A 25,539-nucleotide genomic window follows, 5' to 3' on the forward strand; every position below is an offset into this window, starting at 1 on the left:
TTTGTCTTTTGTGTCTTCCTTAAAGTTTCCAGCTGACAGAGCCATAAGAAAATATTGCTTTATTTATCTGATCATATCTGGAATATATTTGTGGTTTTCATCTCAACCACTCTAGGTGGTCTTTAAATTTTTTTAGTGAACATTCAACCCGGCTAGGTGGTTTAGCTCAACCCTTATTTGGTCTCCATCTGACACCCCTGCTCTAGGTGGTCTCCGTTTCTTCCCTTAGTGTCCATCTCAACCCTCTAGGTGGTCTCCGTTTCTTATTGGTGGTCTGTTCTTGTGTCCCCGTATGTGTCCAGTTCTCCTGAGTGGGATGAGTTGGATCCAACTGAGAGAGAGGACCTGCATCTACAGATGGAGGATGGAGAGTTCTGGTAGGACTGGGCTTACTGTAATTTCATCAGATAGTCATAGTGCTGAGTGGGTTTACTGTAATTCCATCATCTAGTAATAGTGCTGAGTGGGTTTACTGTAATTCCATCAGCTAGTAATAGTGCTGAGTGGGTTTACTGTAATTCCATTAGCTAGTAATAGTGCTGAGTGGGTTTACTGTAATTCCATCAGCTTGTAATAGTGCTAAGTGGGCTTACTGTAATTCCATAATCTAGTCATAGTGCTGAGTGGTCTTACTGTAATTCCATCAGCTAGTAATAGTGCTGAGTGGGTTTACTGTAATTCCATCAGCTAGTAATATTGCTAAGTGGGCTTACTGTAATTCCATCATCTAGTAATAATGCTGAGTGGGCTTACTGTAATTCAATCAGCTAGTAACAGTGCTGAGTGGGCTTACTGTAATTCCATCAGCTAGTCATAGTGCTGAGTGGGCTTACTGTAATTCAATCAGCTAGTAACAGTGCTGAGTGGGCTTACTGTAATTCCATCAGCTAGTCATAGTGCTGAGTGGGCTTACTGTAATTCCATCAGCTAGTCATAGTGCTGAGTGTGCTTACTGTAATTCCATCAGCTAGTCATAGTGCTGAGTGGGCTTACTGTAATTCAATCAGCTAGTAACAGTGCTGAGTGGGCTTACTGTAATTCCATCAGCTAGTCATAGTGCTGAGTGGGCTTACTGTAATTCCATCAGCTAGTCATAGTGCTGAGTGGGCTTACTGTAATTCCATCAGCTAGTCATAGTGCTGAGTGGGCTTACTGTAATTCCATCAGCTAGTAATATTGCTAAGTGGGCTTACTGTAATTCCATCATCTAGTAATAATGCTGAGTGGGCTTACTGTAATTCAATCAGCTAGTAATAGTGCTGAGTGGGCTTACTGTAATTCCATCAGCTAGTCATAGTGCTGAGTGGGCTTACTGTAATTCCATCAGCTAGTAATAGTGCTGAGTGGGTTTACTGTAATTCCATCAGCTAGTCATAGTGCTGAGTGGGCTTACTGTAATTCCATCAGCTAGTCATAGTGCTGAGTGGGCTTACTGTAATTCCATCAGCTAGTCATAGTGCTGAGTGGGTTTACTGTAATTCCATCAGCTAGTAATAGTGCTGAGTGACTCTCACAGTTCAAACCTGGTCCTTCTGTAGCTCAGTTGGTAGAGCATGGCGCTTGTAATGCCAGGGTAGTGGGTTCAATTCCCGGGACCACCCATACGTAGAATGTATGCACACATGACTGTAAGTCCCTTGGATAAAAGCGTCTGCTAAATGGCATATATTATTATATATATTAAACCTGATATTTTAATCATGTTTCGGCCTCCATCGGGCTTCATCAGAAATAGGCAAACAGCTAATAACAATAATAACAATAATAACAATAATAACAATAATAACAATAATAATAATTACTACATAATACTAATAATAACAATAATAACAATAATAACAATAATAACAAAAGTTTGGGGTCACTTAGAAATATCCTTGTTTTTAAAGAAAAACAACAAAAAAATATCATTAAAATATCATCAAATTGATCAGAAATACAGTGTAGACATTGTTAATGTATAAATGACTGTTGTAGCTGGAAACGGCTGATTTTTTATGGAATATCTACATAGGAGTACATTTACATTTACATTTAAGTCATTTAGCAGACGCTCTTATCCAGAGCGACTTACAAATTGGTGCATTCACCTTATGACCACCAGTGGAACAGCCACTTTACAATAGTGCGTCTAAATCTTTTAAGGGGGGGGGGGGGTGAGAAGGATTACTTTATCCTATCCTAGGAGGTCCATTATCAGCAACCATCACTCCTGTGTTCCAATGGCACATTGTGTTAGCTAATCCAAGTTTATACTTTTAAAAGGCTAATTGATCATTAGAAAACCCTTTTGCAATTATGTTAGCACAGCTGAAAACTGTTCTGATTAAAGAAGCAATAAAACAGTGTAGTTGTAGACTAGTTGAGTATCTGGAGCATCAGCATTTGTGGGTTCGATTACAGGCTCAAAGTGGCCAGAAACAAAGACCTTTCTTCTGAAACTTGTCAGTCTATTCTTGTTCTGAGAAATGAAGGCTATTTCATGTGAGAAATTGCCAAGTAACTTAAGATCTCGTACAACGCTGTGTACTACTCCCTTCACAGAACAGCGCAAACTGGCTCTAACCAGAATAGAAAGAGGAGTGGGAGGCCCCGGTGCACATCTGAGCAAGAGGGCAAGTACATTACAGTGTCTAGTTTGAGAAACAGATGCCTCACAAATCCTCAATTGTCAGCTTCATTAAATTGTACCCGCAAAACACCAGTCTCAACGTCAACAGTGAAGAGGCGACTCCGGGATGCTGGCCTTCTAGGCAGAGTTGCAAAGAAAAAGCCACATCTCAGACTGGCCAATAAAAAGAAAAGATTAAGATGGGCAAAAGAACACAGACACTAGACAGAGGAAGATTGGGGAAAAAGTGTTATGAATCTAAGTTTGAGGTGTTCGGATCACAAAGAAGAACATTCGTGAGACGCAGAAAAAATTAAACGATGCTGGAGGAGTGTGATGTGAGATTTGTACAGGGTAAAAGAGATCTTGAAGAAGGAAGGCTATCACTCCATTTTGCAACGCCATGCCATACCCTGTGGACGGCACTTAATTGGAGCCAATTTCCTCATACAACTGGACAATGACCCAAAGCACAGCTCCAAACTATGCAATAACTATTTAGGGAAAAAGCAGTCAGCCGGTATTCTGTCTTTAATGGAGTGGCCACCACAGTCATCTGCTAAATTACTAAAATATTAACAAATAAATATAAATATAATCCTGGAAATCTACATAGAGCTGGCTGGTTATACGATGTACCGGCAGGATAGAACAGAGGCGTCTGGTAAGACAAGGGGTGGTGGACTATGTATTTTTTAAATACCAGCTGGTGCACAATATGTAAGGAAATCTCGAGCTGTTGCTCACCTGAGGTAGAGTTTCTCATGATAAGCTGTAGACCACACTATCTACCGAGAGAGTTCATCTGTATTTTTTGTTGCTGTGTACATACCACCACAGTCAGAGACTGGCACTATAACACGGAATCCAAACCGGCTGCGCGCGTGCGCCATCGTGCATAATTTATTTTGTCCCCCCACACCAAGCGCGATCACAACACGCAGGTTAAAATATCAAAACTCTGAACCAATGACATTAATTTGGGAACAGGTCGAAAAGCAGTAAACATGTATGGCAATTTAGCTAGTTAGCTTGCCCTTGCTAGCTAATTTGTCATATTTAGCTAGCTTGCTGTTGCTAGCTAGTTTGTCCTGGGATATAAACATTGAGTTGTTATTTTACCTTAAATGCACAAGGTCCTCTACTCCAACAATTAATCCACACATACAACAACCAACCGAATCCTTTCTAGTCATCTCTCCTCCTTCCAGGCTTTTTCATCTTTGAACTTATATGGTGATTGGCATCTACACTTTTATAGTATTACCACGACAACCGGCAAAACATTTGTCTTTCAATCACCCACGTGGATATAACCAATGAGCTGATGGCACGTGGGTACCTGCTTCTATCAACCAATGAGGAGATAGGAGAGGCAGGACTTGCAGCGTGATCTGCATCAGAAATAGAAAGGAGTTCTATTTTCAGCCCTTGGCAACACAGATGCTCGTTGGCGCGAGCAGGAGCAGTGTGGGTGCAATAATTGAATAACATGATTTTCTACATTTACTTTGCGATGCTCGCACACGCGACATGTCCGGTCTGGTCAGCATGTAAGACAGCATTGAATGAGCTGTATTGTATTGTATGTATACAACTCTATAAGGCCATAAGCAGACAAGAAAACGCTCACCCAGAGGCGGTGCTACTAGTAGCCAAGGACTTTAATGCAGGGAAACTTAAATCTGTTTTACCAAATTTATGTCAGCATGTGCAACCAGAGGGAAAAAATGCTGGACCACCTTTACACCACACACAGACCACCATAGCGCCTGTGCCCAAGAATACTAAGGTAACCTGCCTAAATGACAACCTACCCGTGACACTCACGCCTGTAGCCATGAAGTGCTGTGAAAGGCTGGTCATGGCTCACATCAACACCATCAACCCAGAAACGCTAGACCCACTCCAATTTGCATACCGCCACAACAGATCCACAACTGCCCTCAAAGCTCATCGCTAAGCTAAGGACCCTGGGACTAAACACCTCCCTCTGCAACTGGATCCTAGACTTCCTGACGGGCCGCCCCCAGGTGGTAAGGGTTGGTAACAACACATCCGCCACGCTGATCCTCAACACGGGGGGCCCTCGGGTGCGTGCTCGGCCCCCTCCTATACTCCCTGTTCACTCATGACTGCACGGCCAGGCACGACTCCAGCACCATCATTAAATTTGCCGACGACCTATAGGGAGGAGGTCAGCGACCTGGCCGTGTGGTGACAGGACAACAACCTCTCCCTCAATGTGATCAAGACTAAGGAGATGATTGTGGACTACAGGAAAAAGAGGCCGAGCACACCCCCATTCTTATCGATGGGGCTGTAGTGGAGCAGGTTGAGAGCTTCAAGTTCCTTGGTGTCCACATCTACAACAAACTAACATGGTCCAAACACACCAAGACAGTCGTGAAGAGGGAACGACAAAACCTATTCCCCCTCAGGAGACTGAAAAGATTTGGCATGGGTCCTCAGATCCTCAAAAGGTTCTACAGCTTCACCATCGAGAGCATCCTGACTGGTTGCATCACTGCCTGGTATGGCAACTGCTCAGCCTCCGACCGCAAGGCACTACAGAGGGTAGTGTGAACAGCCCAGTACATAACTGGGGCCAAGCTTCCTGCCATCCAGGACCTCTATACCAGAGGGTAGTGCATACGGCCCAGTACATCACTGGGGCCAAGCTTCCTCCCATCCAGGACCTCTATACCAGAGGGTAGTGTGAACAGCCCAGTACATCACTGGGGCCAAGCTTCCTGTCATCCAGGACCTCTATACCAAGCGGTGTCAGAGGAAGTCCCTAGAAATGGTCAAAGACTCCAGCCACCCCAGTCATAGACTGTTCTCTCTGCTACCGCACGGCAAGCGGTACCGGAGCGCCAAGTCTAGGTCCAAGAGGCTTCTAAACAGCTTCTAACCCGAAGCCATGCGACTCCTGAACATCTAATCAAATGGCTAACCAGACTATTGGCATTGCCCCCCCCCCTCTCTCTTTATGCCACTGCTACTCTCTGTTGTTATTGTCACTTTAATAACTCTACCTACATGTACATATTACCTCAACTAACCGGTGCCCCCGCACATTGACTCTGTACCGGTACCCCCCTGTATATAGCCTCCACATTGACTCTGTACCGGTACCCCCCTGTTTATAGCCTCCACATTGACTCTGTACCGGTACCCCCTGTATATAGTCTCCACATTGACTCTGTACCGGTACCCCCTGTATATAGCCTCCACATTGACTCTGTACCGGTACCCCCTGTTTATAGCCTCCACATTGACTCTGTACCGGTACCCCCTGTATATAGCCTCCACATTGACTCTGTACCGGTACCCCCTGTATATAGCCTCCACATTGACTCTGTACCGGTACCCCTGTATATAGCCTCCACATTGACTCTGTACCGGTACCCCTGTATATAGCCTCCACATTGACTCTGTACCGGTACCCCTGTATATAGCCTCCACATTGACTCTGTACCGGTACCCCCTGTATATAGCCTCCACATTGACTCTGTACCAGTACCCCCTGTATATAGCCTCCACATTGACTCTGTACCGGTACCCCCTGTATATAGCCTCCACATTGACTCTGTACCGGTACCCCCTGTATATAGCCTCCACATTGACTCTGTACCGGTACCTCCTGTATATAGTCTCACTATTGTTATTTTACTGATCCTCTTTAATTACTTGTTACTTTTATCTCTTATTCTTATCCATATTTTTTTGAAACTGCATTGTTGGTTAAGGGGCTTGTAAGTAAACATTTCACTGTAAGGTCTGCAGCCTGTATTCTGCATTTTACTGTAAGTTCCTTGGCGTTCATATCAACATCAAACGTTGCATTCGGCTACACGTGACTAAAAACACTAGATCTGGTGTTAGGATTATGTTGTGACTAATAACACTAGATTGTGTTGTGACTAATAACACTAGATTGTGTTGTGACTAATAACACTAGATTATGTTGTGACTAATAACACTAGATTATGTTGTGACTAATAACACTAGATTATGTTGTGACTAATAACACTAGATCTGGTGTTAGGATGATGTTGTGACTAATAACACTAGATTATGTTGTGACTAATAACACTAGATTATGTTGTGACTAATAACACTAGATTTGGTGTTAGGATGATGTTGTGACTAATAACACTAGATTGTGTTGTGACTAATAACACTAGATCTGGTGTTGGGATGATGTTGTGACTAATAACACTAGATCTGGTGTTGGGATGATGTTGTGACTAATAACACTAGATCTGGTGTTAGGATGATGTTGTGACTAATAACACTAGATCTGGTGTTAGGATGATGTTGTGACTAATAACACTAGATTGTGTTGTGACTAATAACACTAGATCTGGTGTTGGGATGATGTTGTGACTAATAACACTAGATTTGGTGTTAGGATGATGTTGTGACTAATAACACTAGATTTGGTGTTAGGATGATGTTGTGACTAATAACACTAGATCTGGTGTTAGGATGATGTTGTGACTATGTTATATTCCCTGTAGGATGTCGTTCCAGGAGTTCCTGAGGCAGTTTTCCCGTCTGGAGATCTGTAACCTGACAGCGGACGCTCTGAGTGAGGACGGCCTCAGCCACTGGAACACCATCAAGTTCCACGGCATGTGGAGACGGGGGAGTACCGCCGGGGGCTGCCGCAACCACCCCAGTGAGTCACACACAGTTGACTAGTACATATGTTTACATACCAGAACACATAGAACATACCAGAACACATAGAACATACCAGAACACGTAGAACATACCAGAACACATAGAACATACCAGAACACATAGAACATACCAGAACACATAGAACATACCAGAACACGTAGAACATACCAGAACACATAGAACATACCAGAACACATAGAACATACCAGAACACGTAGAACATACCAGAACACGTAGAACATACCAGAACACATAGAACATACCAGAACACGTAGAACATACCAGAACACGTAGAACATACCAGAACACATAGAACATACCAGAACACATAGAACATACCAGAACACATAGAACATACCAGAACACATAGAACATACCAGAACACATAGAACATACCAGAACACTGACTAGGTATCCCCCTGTATCTTCTACTGTAAATCTCCTGTAAATATGCTAAGTGTTCTGGTAGGTTCTATGTGTTCTGGTATGTTCTATGTGTTCTGGTATGTTCTAAGTGTTCTGGTATGTTCTATGTGTTCTGGTATGTTCTATGTGTTCTGGTATGTTCTATGTGTTCTGGTATGTTCTATGTGTTCTGGTATGTTCTAAGTGTTCTGGTATGTTCTATGTGTTCTGGTATGTTCTATGTGTTCTGGTATGTTCTAAGTGTTCTGGTATGTTCTATGTGTTCTGGTATGTTCTATGTTGTACAACTGAATGCATTCAACTGAAATGTGTCTTCCACATTTAACCCAACCCCTCTGGATCAGAGAATACCGGGGTAGCCGGGGGATGCAGGAAGGAACCACCCCAGTGAGTCAGATCACATACCAGAACACAGAATATATGTGTCCAGATTTCTCTATTGAGGCCTAAAGTCAAATGTAAGTGATTTGCTTATTGTTACAAAAGTACAGACTCCGAGCATCTAAATGTTATATATACCACTGTGGTTGGAGGAAACATGGGAAAGTCATGCTGCTTTAAAAGTTGATATATTAATCATCCCATTTAGAAGACAAGTTGAAGGAAATGCCCTTTTAAAAGATTTTCACACCCCATAGAGAGCTCTTTGTTTAATTAAACCCATTCAGCATCGTTCACACCCTCTTAAGCCTTAGCCCCACCCATCTCTTAAGCCTTAGCCCCACCCATCTCTTAAGCCTTAGCCCCACCCATCTCTTAAGCCTTAGCCCCACCCACACATCGAATCGCATGTGAGTCAGCATGGCATTGTCCTCCAGAAACAAGTCTCTCTGCTTTTAAACCCAGCTAAATTCAGGTGCCAGAAACTAGTCTCTCCTACTTTTAAACCCAGCTAAATTCAGGGCCAGAAACTAGTCTCTCCTACTTTTAAACCCAGCTAAATTTAGGGCCAGAAACTGGTCTCTGCTTTTAAACCCAGCTAAATTCAGGGCCAGAAACTGGTCTCTGCTTTTAAACCCAGCTAAATTCAGGGCCAGAAACTAGTCTCTCCTACTTTTAAACCCAGCTAAATTTAGGGCCAGAAACTGGTCTCTGCTTTTAAACCCAGCTAAATTCAGGGCCAGAAACTGGTCTCTGCTTTTAAACCCAGCTAAATTCAGGGCCAGAAACTAGTCTCTGCTTTTAAACCCAGCTAAATTCAGGGCCAGAAACTGGTCTCTGCTTTTAAACCCAGCTAAATTCAGGGCCAGAAACTGGTCTCTGCTTTTAAACCCAGCTAAATTCAGGGCAGCGGTATTTTTAAGAGCTGTAGCAACACTGACAGTTGTCCATAGCTTTCCAAAAATCCACTGTAGCAAAGATCATCTACTTACTGACCAGGGAAAAGCCCATTCTGTTATAGACAGAACCCTGTGACATGACAGACCAATCAGGACTCACCACCCCATTATCTCAGCCAATCTTGACGAGCCGGAAAGCATCCTGTCTTTCTCCCTGTATAGCTCAGTGCTTTCTCCTTGGCTAAACTAGATTAATCAGTTAACATGTCTATTCATATAAACAGATCCCAGACCAGTTAAGGCACATGAAAGTTCACATGTTCAAGAAAGCATTTCGGTAATAAACAAAAAACACATATTTTTTCTTTTCAAACGGCCCTACTGTGAAGTAGAGTCCAATGCCTCGGATCCTGTACCTAGTCACATTTACAGTCAACATAACACCATCTGTCACGCCTTGGTCATTGTATTTTGTGTTTTTGTTATATGTTTGGGTAGGCCAGGGTGTGACATGGGTTTATATGTTGTTTTTCGTATTGGGGTTTGTAGTATTTGGGATCGCGACTGATTAGGGGTGTGGTATAGGCTTGGCTGACTGAGGCGATTCTCAATTGGAGTCAGGTGATTCTCGTTGTCTCTGATTGGGAACCGTATTTAGGTAGCCTGAGTTCACGTTGTATTTTGTGGGTGTTTGTTCCTGTCTCTGTGTTGTGGTCACCAGATAGGCTGTAATTAGTTTCACGTTCCGTTCTGTTGTTTTTGTATTTCAGTTATTTCATGTACCGCTATTCTGTTCATTAAAGTCATGAGTAACCAACATGCTGCATTTCGGTCCGACTTTCTTCATTCAACAGACGAACGCCGTTACACCATCCCAGACCACGAAGAACAGTTCAGATATGATGTTTAATAAATACTTTTATTTTTATTTATTTAACCAGGTAGACTAACCAGGTAGACCAGATCACCTTTATTTAACCAGGTAGACCAGATCACCTTTATTTAACCAGGTAGACCAGATCACCTTTATTTAACCAGGTAGACCAGATCACCTTTATTTAACCAGGTAGACCAGATCACCTTTATTTAACCAGGTAGACCAGATCACCTTTATTTAACCAGGTAGACCAGATCACCTTTATTTAACCAGGTAGACCAGATCACCTTTATTTAACCGGGTAGACCAGATCACCTTTATTTAACCAGGTAGACCAGATCACCTTTATTTAACCAGGTAGACACCAGATCACCTTTATTTAACCAGGTAGACACCAGATCACCTTTATTTAACCAGGTAGACCAGATCACCTTTATTTAACCAGGTAGACACCAGATCACCTTTATTTAACCAGGTAGACCAGATCACCTTTATTTAACCAGGTAGACCAGATCACCTTTATTTAACCAGGTAGACCAGATCACCTTTATTTAACCAGGTAGACCAGATCACCTTTATTTAACCAGGTAGACCAGATCACCTTTATTTAACCAGGTAGACACCAGATCACCTTTATTTAACCAGGTAGACACCAGATCACCTTTATTTAACCAGGTAGACCAGATCACCTTTATTTAACCAGGTAGACACCAGATCACCTTTATTTAACCAGGTAGACCAGATCACCTTTATTTAACCAGGTAGACCAGATCACCTTTATTTAACCAGGTAGACCAGATCACCTTTATTTAACCAGGTAGACCAGATCACCTTTATTTAACCAGGTAGACCAGATCACCTTTATTTAACCAGGTAGACCAGATCACCTTTATTTAACCAGGTAGACCAGATCACCTTTATTTAACCAGGTAGACCAGATCACCTTTATTTAACCAGGTAGACACCAGATCACCTTTATTTAACCAGGTAGACACCAGATCACCTTTATTTAACCAGGTAGACCAGATCACCTTTATTTAACCAGGTAGACCAGATCACCTTTATTTAACCAGGTAGACCAGATCACCTTTATTTAACCAGGTAGACCAGATCACCTTTATTTAACCAGGTAGACCAGATCACCTTTATTTAACCAGGTAGACCAGATCACCTTTATTTAACCAGGTAGACACCAGATCACCTTTATTTAACCAGGTAGACCAGATGACCTTTATTTAACCAGGTAGACCAGATGACCTTTATTTAACCAGGTAGACCAGATCACCTTTATTTAACCAGGTAGACCAGATCACCTTTATTTAACCAGGTAGACCAGATCACCTTTATTTAACCAGGTAGACCAGATCACCTTTATTTAACCAGGTAGACCAGATCACCTTTATTTAACCAGGTAGACCAGATCACCTTTATTTAACCAGGTAGACCAGATCACCTTTATTTAACCAGGTAGACCAGATCACCTTTATTTAACCAGGTAGACCAGATCACCTTTATTTAACCAGGTAGACCAGATCACCTTTATTTAACCAGGTAGACCAGATCACCTTTATTTAACCAGGTAGGCCAGATCACCTTTATTTAACCAGGTAGACCAGATCACCTTTATTTAACCAGGTAGACCAGATCACCTTTATTTAACCAGGTAGACCAGATCACCTTTATTTAACCAGGTAGACCAGATCACCTTTATTTAACCAGGTAGACCAGATCACCTTTATTTAACCAGGTAGACCAGATCACCTTTATTTAACCAGGTAGACCAGATCACCTTTATTTAACCGGGTAGACCAGATCACCTTTATTTAACCGGGTAGACCAGATCACCTTTATTTAACCGGGTAGACCAGATCACCTTTATTTAACCAGGTAGACCAGATCACCTTTATTTAACCAGGTAGACCAGATCACCTTTATTTAACCAGGTAGACCAGATCACCTTTATTTAACCAGGTAGACCAGATCACCTTTATTTAACCAGGTAGACCAGATCACCTTTATTTAACCAGGTAGACCAGATCACCTTTATTTAACCAGGTAGACCAGATCACCTTTATTTAACCAGGTAGACCAGATCACCTTTATTTAACCAGGTAGACCAGATCACCTTTATTTAACCAGGTAGACCAGATCACCTTTATTTAACCAGGTAGACCAGATCACCTTTATTTAACCAGGTAGACCAGATCACCTTTATTTAACCAGGTAGACCAGATCACCTTTATTTAACCAGGTAGACCAGATCACCTTTATTTAACCAGGTAGACCAGATCACCTTTATTTAACCAGGTAGACCAGATCACCTTTATTTAACCAGGTAGACCAGATCACCTTTATTTAACCAGGTAGACCAGATCACCTTTATTTAACCAGGTAGACCAGATCACCTTTATTTAACCAGGTAGACCAGATCACCTTTATTTAACCAGGTAGACCAGATCACCTTTATTTAACCAGGTAGACCAGATCACCTTTATTTAACCAGGTAGACCAGATCACCTTTATTTAACCAGGTAGACCAGATCACCTTTATTTAACCAGGTAGACCAGATCACCTTTATTTAACCAGGTAGACCAGATCACCTTTATTTAACCAGGTAGACCAGATCACCTTTATTTAACCAGGTAGACCAGATCACCTTTATTTAACCAGGTAGACCAGATCACCTTTATTTAACCAGGTAGACCAGATCACCTTTATTTAACCAGGTAGACCAGATCACCTTTATTTAACCAGGTAGACCAGATCACCTTTATTTAACCAGGTAGACCAGATCACCTTTATTTAACCAGGTAGACCAGATCACCTTTATTTAACCAGGTAGACCAGATCACCTTTATTTAACCAGGTAGACCAGATCACCTTTATTTAACCAGGTAGACCAGATCACCTTTATTTAACCAGGTAGACCAGATCACCTTTATTTAACCAGGTAGACCAGATCACCTTTATTTAACCAGGTAGACCAGATCACCTTTATTTAACCAGGTAGACCAGATCACCTTTATTTAACCAGGTAGACACCAGATGAGATAAAGCAAAGCAGTGCGACACAAACAACAGAGTTACAGGATTATTGACTGTACATGTGTTTATTCCATTACAAAAAGTCTATATACAGTGTGTGCAAATGAGGTAGGATAAGAGAGGTAAGGCAATAAATAGGCCATAGTAGCAAAATAATTACAATTTAGCAATTAAACACTGGAGTGATAGATGTGCAGAAGATGAATGTGCAAGTAGAGATACTGGGGTGCAAAGGAGCAAAAAATAAATAACAATATGGGGAGGAGGTAGTTGGGTGGGCTGTTTACAGATGGGCTATGTAAAGTCTTACTAAAGACTTCTAGATGCCTAATAAAACAGAACTGGACCACAGCAGCATCAACCCCCCCAGTATAACTCTGTCTTATCTCTGTGTTCCTCCAGACACGTTCTGGATCAACCCCCAGTATAACTCTGTCTTATCTCTGTGTTCCTCCAGACACGTTCTGGATCAACCCCCAGTATAACTCTGTCTTATCTCTGTGTTGTTCAGCATCAACCCCCAGTATAACTCTGTCTTATCTCTGTGTTGTTCAGCATCAACCCCCAGTATAACTCTGTCTTATCTCTGTGTTCCTCCAGACACGTTCTGGATCAACCCCCCCCCCCAGTATAACTCTGTCTTATCTCTGTGTTCCTCCAGACACGTTCTGGATCAACCCCCCCCAGTATAACTCTGTCTTATCTCTGTGATCCTCCAGACACGTTCTGGATCAACCCCCCCCCCCAGTATAACTCTGTCTTATCTCTGTGTTCCTCCAGACACGTTCTGGATCAACCCCCCCCAGTATAACTCTGTCTTATCTCTGTGTTCCTCCAGACACGTTCTGGATCAACCCCCAGTATAACTCTGTCTTATCTCTGTGTTGTTCAGCATCAACCCCCCAGTATAACTCTCTCTTATCTCTGTGTTGTTCAGCATCAACCCCCAGTATAACTCTGTCTTATCTCTGTGTTGTTCAGCATCAACCCCCCAGTATAACTCTCTCTTATCTCTGTGTTGTTCAGCATCAACCCCCAGTATAACTCTGTCTTATCTCTGTGTTGTTCAGCATCAACCCCCCAGTATAACTCTCTCTTATCTCTGTGTTGTTCAGCATCAACCCCCAGTATAACTCTGTCTTATCTCTGTGTTGTTCAGCATCAACCCCCAGTATAACTCTCTCTTATCTCTGTGTTGTTCAGCATCAACCCCCAGTATAACTCTGTCTTATCTCTGTGTTCCTCCAGACACGTTCTGGATCAACCCCCAGTATAAGATCACTCTGCTAGAGGAGGACGACGACCCTGAGGATGACGAGGTGGCCTGTAGCTTCCTGGTGGCTCTGATGCAGAAGGATAGGAGGAGGTACCGGGGACAGGGACAAGACATGCACACCATCGGGTTCGCCATCTACGAGGTGAGAGACAAGCAGGCCATCATTATAAATGATTAGATCTTAACTGACTTGTCTGGTTAAATAATGGTTAAATAATGGTTAAATAATGGTTAAATAATGGTTAAATAATGGGTAAATAATGGTTAAATAATGGGTAAATAATGGGTAAATAATGGTTAAATAATGGTTAAATAATGGTTAAGTAATGGGTAAATAATGGTTAAATAATGGGTAAATAATGGGTAAACAATGGGTAAATAATGGGTAAATAATGGGTAAATAACAGACAGACATTCATTCTTTTGATGTTTCCAAAGCTTCATGATTTTTCTCTTTTCGTTTGGCAGATTCCAGAAGAGGTATGGAAGCTATATATTTCAGGAATTTGCTTCATGCAGTTTCATGCATTGGCGCCCATTGTACAAATGATCACTTCCTAGGGTATGGCTTAATTATTAATTCATTTGAATGATACACACTTAAATCACATCTAGTTGAGCTTCAAACCCGCGTCTATCTGTCTCTGCTTCCTACCGTGATCCTCTGCAGTACAGGGGCTGTCAGAACGTGCACCTAAAGAAGGACTTCTTCCTGACCCACTCATCCTGTGCTCGCTCGGAGACCTTCATCAACCTGAGAGAGGTCAGCAACCGTCTCAGTCTGCCTCCAGGAGAATACCTCATCGTCCCCTCCACCTTCGAGTCTGGCCAGGAGGCTGACTTTGTCCTCCGAGTCTTCACTGAGAAACAGTCCGAGACAGAGTAAGTGTGTGTTGTGGGGGTCTGTGGTCTGTGTGTGTTGATTTTCATTGTGTCTGTTTTCTCGTTCCAGAGAGCTTGATGATATCATATCTGCAGATCTGGAAGATGAGGTGGGTTTTCTCAACACCTGCTGTGACTCACTTTCATTTGGCCCTCGAAATAGTTTCGTAAAACAAAATAAATATATTTTACCTTTATTTAACTAGGCAAGTCAGTTAAGAACAAATTCTTATTTTCAATGATGGCCTGGGAACAGTGGGTTAACTGCCTGTTCAGGGGCAGAACTACAGATTTATACCTTGTCAGCTCGGGGATTTGAACTTGCAACCTTCCGGTTACTAGTCCAACGCTCTAACTACTAGGCTACCCTGCCACCCATATATACACTATATAGACAAAAGTATGTGGACATCCCTTCAAATGAGTGGATTCGGCTCTTTACAGCCACACCCGTTGCTGACAGGTGTATAAAATGTCGTTCTGCCCCTGAACAGGCAGTTAACCCACTGTTCCCTGGTAGGCTGTCATTGAAAATAAGAATTTGTTCTTAACTGACTTACCTAGTTAAATAAAGGTTAAAAAAAATAAAATAATTAAGATCCCTGATGTAGAGACTTCATTATCATGTTATTGTCATTTCTACATTGTTCTGATGAAATGGTTTAAATGACAGGACCACATCAGTGAAGATGATGTCGACGACGCTTTCAAATCCATGTTTGCTCAGCTTGCAGGAGAGGTAGGTTTCCCTTATTGATCTGTTCGCTAAGTTAGAGATGGCCATCAGCTATGCTATATGTCGTTTAGCGAACAAATATGCTAACATCTCTTAAGATCTATGTCTGAACCAGGGTTTTCTCATTGTCCCTTCTGTGACTATAGGACATGGAGATATCTGTCCGTGAGCTCAGGACCATCCTGAACAGGGTGGTGACTAGACGTGAGTACAGAGGTTTCCTTTCGTTTGAACCCATAATGTCCTCATACACTCATACACCATTGACCCCAAAACCACAGGACAAGTGGTGTAAGCTCCTCTTCTCATGAGAACAGGGGGTGTAGTAATCCTTGTGGGGTTCTGCTGTAGTAAGACTCAGATCATCAGTTTGAATGTTTGGCGGGTTGTGTGCTTTCAGACAAAGACCTGAAGACAGACGGTTTCAGTATGGAGTCCTGTAGGACCATGGTCAATCTCATGGATGTATCCTCTACGGTCTGTCTGTGAGGATCAGGGTCCCCACCAAAGACATAGAATGACTAGAATGGACATTCCAATTCAAGTCAGTTGGGGAAGAGTTCTAGTCATTCTCTTTCTATGGTGGAGACCCTGATCAGTGTTTCATTAAGACAGTCGGTCAGTTACTGAGTGTTTCAGTTAGACAGACAGTCAGTTACTGAGTGTTTTAGTCAGTCAGTTATTGAGTTTCAGTCAGACAGACAGTCAGTTACTGAGTGTTTCAGTCAGACTGTCAGTCCGTTATTGAGTGTTTCAGTCAGACAGTCAGTTATTGAGTGTTTCAGTCAGACAGTCAGTTACTGAGTGTTTCAGTCAGACAGACAGTCAGTTATTGAGTGTTTCAGTCAGACAGACAGTCAGTTATTGAGTGTTTCAGTCAGTCACACAGTCAGTTATTGAGTGTTTCAGTCAGTCACACAGTCAGTTTTTGAGTGTTTCAGTTAGACAGTCAGTTATTGAGTGTTTCAGACAGACAGTCAGTTATTGAGTGTTTCAGTCAGACTGTCAGTTATTGAGTGTTTCAGTTAGACAGTCAGTTATTGAGTGTTTCAGACAGACAGTCAGTTACTGAGTGTTTCAGACAGTCAGTTACTGGGTGTTTCAGTCAGACAGACAGTCAGTTATTGAGTGTTTAAATCAGACAGTCAGTTATTGGAGTGTTTCAGTCAGACATTCAGTTATTGAGTGTTTCAGTCAGACAGTCAGTTATTGAGTGTTTAAATCAGACAGTCAGTTATTGGAGTGTTTCAGTCAGACAGTCAGTTATTGAGTGTTTCAGTCAGACAGTCAGTTATTGAGTGTTTCAGTCAGTTATTGAGTGTTTCAGTCAGACAGACAGTCAGTTACTGAGTGCTTCAGTCAGACAGTCAGTTACTGAGTGTTTCAGTCAGTCAGACAGTCAGTTACTGAGTGTTTCAGTCAGTCACACAGTCAGTTATTGAGTGTTTCAGTCAGACAGTCAGTTATTGAGTGTTTCAGTCAGAAAGTCAGTTATTGAGTGTTTCAGTCAGACAGTCAGTTATTGAGTGTTTCAGTCAGACAGTCAGTTACTGAGCGTTTCAGTCATTCACACAGTCAGTTATGGAGTGTTTCAGTCAGACAGTCAGTTACTGAGTGTTTCAGTCAGACAGTCAGTTATTGAGTGTTTCAGTCAGACAGACAGTTATTGAGTGTTTCAGTCAGACAGACAGTTATTGAGTGTTTCTCTTTATTCCTCTACATACTTTGACCCGGAGATCCCTCAGAAAGATGGCAGTGCCCGTCTCGGCCTGATAGAGTTCCAAATCCTCTGGAATAAGATCAGGAAGTGGCTGGTAAGGTCTGGTTTCTCTCTCTACCACACAACTACAAGGAGATCATATTTACGTGTCTGGAACCTGCTGTGGGTGAGAGCTAAGGGGACTGTAATTCCTTAGGACCCTGGTTTGTATTTCGCTCGAAGGACCACAATATTGATTAAAGGAATATTACTCTGCGTTCATCTCCATCTTTTGTAACAGAAACAACAGAACCTATATATATATATATATATATATATATATATATATATATATATATATATATATATATATATATATATCATGTAAAGGAAATGTACTTCCACTTTCAAATCTGTATGGTGCGATTCAATCCAAGGTGCGCTATAGTGCCAGGCACAATAAAGCTGACTGCGTATTTTAAAGTCATTTTCATGGTAAGCCCTGTGCATGTTGACTGCGCTATAGAGAATGTGATATCTGTGTGTTTATCGGTAGGTCATCTATAGAGAATGTGATATCTGTGTGTTTATCGGTAGGTCATCTATAGAGAATGTGATATCTGTGTGTTTATTGGTAGGTCATCTATAGAGAATATGATATCTGTGTGTTTATCGGTAGGTCATCTATAGAGAATGCGATATCTGTGTGTTTATCGGTAGATCATCTATAGAGAATGTGATATCTGTGTGTTTATCGGTAGGTCATCTATAGAGAATGTGATATCTGTGTGTTTATCGGTAGATCATCTATAGAGAATGTGACATCTGTGTGTTTATCGGTAGGTCATCTATAGAGAATGTGATATCTGTGTGTTTATTGGTAGGTCATCTATAGAGAATGTGATATCTGTGTGTTTATCGGTAGGTCATCTATAGAGAATGTGATATCTGTGTGTTTATCGGTAGGTCATCTATAGAGAATGTGATATCTGTGTGGTTTGTCGGTAGATCATCTATAGAGAATGTGATATCTGTGTGTTTATCGGTAGGTCATCTATAGAGAATGTGATATCTGTGTGTTTATCGGTAGGTCATCTATAGAGAATGTGATATCTGTGTGTTTATCGGTAGGTAATCTATAGAGAATGTGATATCTGTGTGTTTATCGGTAGGTCATCTATAGAGAATGTGATATCTGTGTGTTTATCGGTAGGTCATCTATAGAGAATGTGATATCTGTGTGTTTATCGGTAGGTCATCTATAGAGAATGTGATATCTGTGTGTTTATCGGTAGGTCATCTATAGAGAATGTGATATCTGTGTGTTTATCGGTAGGTCATCTATAGAGAATGTGATATCTGTGTGTTTATCGGTAGGTCATCTATAGAGAATATGATATCTGTGTGTTTATCGGTAGGTCATCTATAGAGAATGTGATATCTGTGTGTTTATCGGTAGGTCATCTATAGAGAATGTGATATCTGTGTGTTTATCAGTAGGTCATCTATAGAGAATGTGATATCTGTGTGTTTATCGGTAGGTCATCTATAGAGAATGTGATATCTGTGTGGTTTGTCGGTAGATCATCTATAGAGAATGTGATATCTGTGTGTTTATCGGTAGGTCATCTATAGAGAATATGACATCTGTGTGTTTATCGGTAGGTCATCTATAGAGAATGTGATATCTGTGTGTTTATCGGTAGGTCATCTATAGAGAATATGACATCTGTGTGTTTATCGGTAGGTCATCTATAGAGAATGTGATATCTGTGTGTTTATCGGTAGGTCATCTATAGAGAATGTGATATCTGTGTGTTTGTCGGTAGGTCATCTATAGAGAATGTGATATCTGTGTGTTTATCGGTAGGTCATCTATAGAGAATGTGATATCTGTGTGTTTATCGGTAGGTCATCTATAGAGAATGTGATATCTGTGTGTTTGTCGGTAGGTCATCTATAGAGAATGTGATATCTGTGTGTTTGTCGGTAGGTCATCTATAGAGAATGTGATATCTGTGTGTTTGTCGGTAGGTCATCTATAGAGAATGTGATATATGTGTCTTTGTCGGTAGGTCATCTATAGAGAATGTGATATATGTGTGTTTGTCGGTAGGTCATCTATAGAGAATATGATATCTGTGTTTATCGGTAGGTCATCTATAGAGAATGTGATATCTGTGTGTTTGTCGGTAGGTCATCTATAGAGAATGTGATATCTGTGTGTTTGTCGGTAGGTCATCTATAGAGAATGTGATATCTGTGTGTTTATCGGTAGGTCATCTATAGAGAATGTGATATCTGTGTGTTTATCGGTAGGTCATCTATAGAGAATGTGATATCTGTGTGTTTATCGGTAGGTCATCTATAGAGAATATGACATCTGTGTGTTTATCGGTAGGTCATCTATAGAGAATGTGATATCTGTGTGTTTATCGGTAGGTCATCTATAGAGAATGTGATATCTGTGTGTTTATCGGTAGGTCATCTATAGAGAATGTGATATATGTGTGTTTGTCGGTAGGTCATCTATAGAGAATGTGATATCTGTGTGTTTATCGGTAGGTCATCTATAGAGAATGTGATATCTGTGTGTTTGTCGGTAGGTCATCTATAGAGAATGTGATATCTGTGTGTTTGTCGGTAGGTCATCTATAGAGAATGTGATATCTGTGTGTTTATCGGTAGGTAATCTATAGAGAATGTGATATCTGTGTGTTTATCGGTAGGTCATCTATAGAGAATGTGATATCTGTGTGTTTATCGGTAGGTCATCTATAGAGAATATGACATCTGTGTGTTTATCGGTAGGTCATCTATAGAGAATGTGATATCTGTGTGTTTATCGGTAGGTCATCTATAGAGAATGTGATATCTGTGTGTTTATCGGTAGGTCATCTATAGAGAATGTGATATCTGTGTGTTTGTCATCTATAGGTAGGTCATCTATAGAGAATGTGATATCTGTGTGTTTATCGGTAGGTCATCTATAGAGAATGTGATATCTGTGTGTTTATCGGTAGGTCATCTATAGAGAATGTGATATCTGTGTGTTTATCGGTAGGTCATCTATAGAGAATATGACATCTGTGTGTTTATCGGTAGGTCATCTATAGAGAATGTGATATCTGTGTGTTTATCAGTAGGTCATCTATAGAGAATGTGATATCTGTGTGTTTATCGGTAGGTCATCTATAGAGAATGTGATATCTGTGTGTTTATCGGTAGGTCATCTATAGAGAATGTGATATCTGTGTGTTTATCGGTAGGTCATCTATAGAGAATGTGATATCTGTGTGTTTATCGGTAGGTCATCTATAGAGAATATGACATGGACAAGTCGGGATCCATGAGCTCCTATGAGATGCGACTTGCTGTGGAGTCGGCAGGTATAGTTTTACACACACACACACACACACACACACACACACACACACACACACACACACACACACACACACACACACACACACACACACACACACACACACACACACACGCACACACGCACACACGCACACACACACGCACAGACTACTGACTCTGTCATCTCCCTCGTAGGTTTTAAACTGAACAACAGGCTGAATCAGGTCCTGGTGGCTCGCTATGCTGAGAACGAGGCCATAGACTTTGACAACTTCATCTGCTGTCTGGTGAAACTAGAAGCCATGTTTAGTAAGTACTGTCATTTCCTGTTTGTACTGTTATACGGTATAGTATATTAGTCATGATGAATGTATGATGAATGCCATCAAACTAGAATTACTGTACAGTCAGTGTGGCCGCCGGCCCTCCCGCCACGGCACATTGACTTGAATGGAAATATTTGTTGTCGTCGTTAGTCTAGTATTACAATGATTAATGGTAATGCCTTATGAAGCAGAGAGCAGGTAATATCCTAGCAAAGGTTACAATGAGACATTCCATTGTGTTTATATACACTGAGTGCACGAAACATTAAGAACACCTTCCTACTATTGAGTTGCACCTCCTTTTTACCCCTCAGAACAGCCTTAATTCATCGGGGCATGGACTCTACAAGGTGTCGAAAGCGTTCCACAGGGATGCTGGGCCCATGTTGACTCCAATGTTTCCCACAGTTGTGTCAAGTTGTCTGGATGTCCTTTAGGTGGTGGTGCAACCTTTCGGTTACTAGCCCAACGCTCTAACCACTAGGCTACCCTGCCTCCCCAATACCTTTCAGATATAAAGACAGGTTACTAGCCCAACGCTCTAACCACTAGGCTACCCTGCCTCCCCAATACCTTTCAGATATAAAGACAGGTTACTAGCCCAACGCTCTAACCACTAGGCTACCCTGCGGCCCATGTTTATGTTGACTTTCTATTCTAACAGGATCTTTCCAGCAACTAGACAAAGAGGGAGAAGGTGTGGCTGAGATGAACATCACTGAGGTGGGTCCTGGGAATCATTCTCTGCATTTCAACAAACTACCATGCCTTTCAGCAGTGTGTTGTCTAACTCCTCTCTCTCTCTCTCTCTCTCTCTCTCTCTGTCTCTGTCTCTGTCTCTGTCTCTGTCTCCCTCTCTCTCTCTCTCTCTCTCTCTCTCTCTCTCTCTCTCTCTCTCTTTCTCTCTCTTTCTGTCTCTCTCTCTCTCTCCCTTTCTCTCTCTCTCTCTCTCTCTCTCTGTCTCTCTCTCCCTTTCTCTCTCTTTCTGTCTCTCTTCTCTCTCTGTCTCTCTCTCTCTCTCTCTCTCTCTCTCTCTCTCTCTCTCTCTCTCTCTCTCTCTCTCTATATATATATATATATATGTTTAGTGGCTTTATATGACCATGTGTGGTTGAAGAGGACCAGTCTTATCCCAGGAGACAGAACAGCCAAGTGCCCGGCAGAGTGTCTCTTCCATGGGACCATGAAGAGCTCCCTAGCCTTACTGTCCTCTGCCTGATCCTGGACTATAGGGCTGACCTGTACTGATGTTGTATTTCCCCATTGTCCTTTCCAGCACGGCTCCTGTCACTATGGTGACAGCATAACCAGTTCGGCCCTATAGTGTGAATCAGTTACTCCTGCCAATCTACACTACAGCACGCCACCTCACCCACGCCAGCTACATTACAGCACACCCACACCACCTCACTCACGCCACCTCAGCCAGCCAGCTACATTACAGCACACCCACGCCACCTCACCCACGCCACCACGCCAGCTACATTAAAGCACACCCACGCCACCTCAGCCAGCCAGCTACATTACAGCACACCCACGCGCCTCAGCCAGCCAGCTACATTACAGCACACCCACGCCACCTCAGCCAGCCAGCTACATTACAGCACACCCACGCCACCTCACCCACGCCACCTCAGCCAGCCAGCTACATTACAGCACACCCACGCCACCTCAGCCAACCCCATATAGCAGTGAGGGTACTATTAGCCATGTAATGCAGGTTGAGACCGTTCCAAGCTAAAGACCACACACCCCATGCTACAGGGGTTACTTAGCTATACAAAATGTTGGAATTGTTCGATAGAAAACAGTCACTGTAGAACTGTAGATATGTCTGTAAACAGCATGGATCACAGTATAACTTGTATTGAAGACATTATTTGACTATGCCCAGTAGGGGGCAGTATTGACTAGTCTCAGATCTGGTGTGTGGTTATCATGTTACTGCAGTTGTAGAATGTTAGTTACTGTGTATGAGGAAATACAGTATTTTAGTTATTGAACTGAACACTCAAACGTATAACTGATCTGGCTGAAAGTATAGCAAATCATAGTTTTATGGGTTTTAAATATTTCATATTCTGATATTATTTTAGACACTGACCAAGTGGATTGGATTTACAATGCAGATTACTGGGAAGGTTGATGGTTGATTTTGGGGCAGATTAAAGGGAAGGTTCATGGTTGATTTTGGGGCAGATTAAAGGGATGGTTGATGGTTGATTTTGGGGCAGATTAAAGCGATGGTTGATGGTTGATTTTGGGGCAGATTAAAGGGATGGTTGATGGTTGATTTTGGGGCAGATTAAAGCGATGGTTGATTTTGGGGCAGATTAAAGGGATGGTTCATGGTTGATGGTTGATTTTGGGGCAGATTAAAGGGATGGTTCATGGTTGATTTTGGGGCAGATTAAAGGGATGGTTCATGGTTGATGGTTGATTTTGGGGCAGATTAAAGTGATGGTTGATGGTTGATTTTGGGGCAGATTAAAGTGATGGTTGATGGTTGATTTTGGGGCAGATTAAAGGGATGGTTGATGGTTGATTTTGGGGCAGATTAAAGGGATGGTTCATGGTTGATTTTGGGGCAGATTAAAGGGATGGTTGATGGTTGATTTTGGGGTATTAATTTTACCTTGAGTTGTCTATATGGATTAATTATCACTAAAACAAAAAGGAAGCTGTGAGAGAAAGAGTCCAACATAATAATAATAATAATATATGCCATTTAGCAGACGCTTTTATCCAAAGCGACTTACAGTCATGCGTGCATACATTCTACGTATGGGTGGTCCCGGGGATCGAACCCACTACCCTGGCGTTACAAGCGCCATGCTCTACCAACTGAGCTACACCAAGCAATGCCTACTGTCTAACAAGCTGTCTGCCTATAATGAGACACAGCTCATAAGTGACATCTCATTACATATTTCAAAGTAGTAGATAAAAGATCACTTTTATTTATCTCTATTATTTCTGATTCCATCTAATATCCACATGTTGCTGTTTGAGAAATTCTGATTGTGTCAATCCTGTCTCCAAAAGTTAGTGATTGTGAATGTAGGGTGTGCCTTCAATAAAGACATGGTCATGTTAACTAAACTCTCGTGAATTAATGTTTGCGGGTTTTTTCGTTCCTCCCATTGTATTTGATGAACTAAAGGTTACTGATTAGTAAGGAACTCTCCACATCTGGTTGTCTTAAGTTTTAAATACGGGACCCCTCCGTGTAAACAGTTTAGCAGCCCTGTTGTAGTGGGTGGTCATTGACACTATCGGCTTCCACTAAATCCGTATCGGTGTAGATCAGCGCAATTGAAATGCATGTTCCCGTATTCACAGAGTGCATTCGCGGAATCGGAAAATACCTTTCAATTTAAATCGCGCTTAATAAACTTCCGCGATAAGGATTAAATCGAGCCCTTACAATTCATAAGAGGTATGTATAGCTTTTGTAATGATTTAACACACAATCACGCACACAAATACACGTACTTGATCTAGATAGACTACTGGTCCAGATGGTAGCAGGGCTGCATTAAAGGTTATATTTATTGTCACTACAGCGACGTCTCCTCATCCTCCGGCACACATAAAGCTGAGTTCATAATCAAGTGAGAAGGTGGCATTTGCCACATAAAACTAGTGCGAACCTCGTCTATTGCCGCGTTCAAGTAGTAGTCGGAACTAAGACATTTGGACATTTTCCGAATTGCTAACTGGTTGTAGTTACACACGTGCCAAGTTCAATGAATCAGCAAGTCGGAAATGTCGGAGTTTCAGAGTTCGGACGAGCATTTCATCCCTGAGTTCCGATTTCTCACATATGCTGACCTCTGACATCACCCACTAAGGAAATGACCCCAATAACATTTCGACGTCACCGAAAGATTTATTTGATTTTGATTTCATTTAACTAACGAAGTCCGTTAAGAACAAATTCTTATTTTTACAATGATGGCCTAACCCGGACGAGCTGGCTGTGATACAGACCGGAATCAAACCAGGGTCTGTAATGACGCCTTTAGCACCGAGATGCAGTGCCTTAGACCACTGTGCCACGCGGGAGCCTTAATGACCTCAATAATAGCATTTGGACCTGATCACCTACTAAGGAAATGACTTTGATTATAGCACTTTCAGCAGTTAAATGTAACAACAACAACACATGTTTAAAAGCCATCTGTTGATGTGATTTGTGAACACTATAATTTGTTTACAAGCATGATAGCTGTACATTCAGTTCATGGTTGAGTCAGCTTGTTGGCCATTAGCCAACCGGCCTTTCTCAATAAATTCGACGCACATGAACGTATCCAACT

The 25,539-nt window shown here is 41.9% G+C and overlaps 1 pseudogene; it reads left to right on the top strand.

Annotated features, from left to right (window-relative positions):
* The window catches only part of LOC124039072, a 64,543-nt pseudogene extending 40,231 nt beyond the window's left edge, over window positions 1-24,312 (top strand).
* Window positions 24,313-25,539: the final 1,227 nt, after the last annotated feature.

Source organism: Oncorhynchus gorbuscha, linkage group LG07 (assembly GCF_021184085.1).
Source record: "Oncorhynchus gorbuscha isolate QuinsamMale2020 ecotype Even-year linkage group LG07, OgorEven_v1.0, whole genome shotgun sequence".
Lineage (NCBI taxonomy): Eukaryota > Metazoa > Chordata > Actinopteri > Salmoniformes > Salmonidae > Oncorhynchus > Oncorhynchus gorbuscha.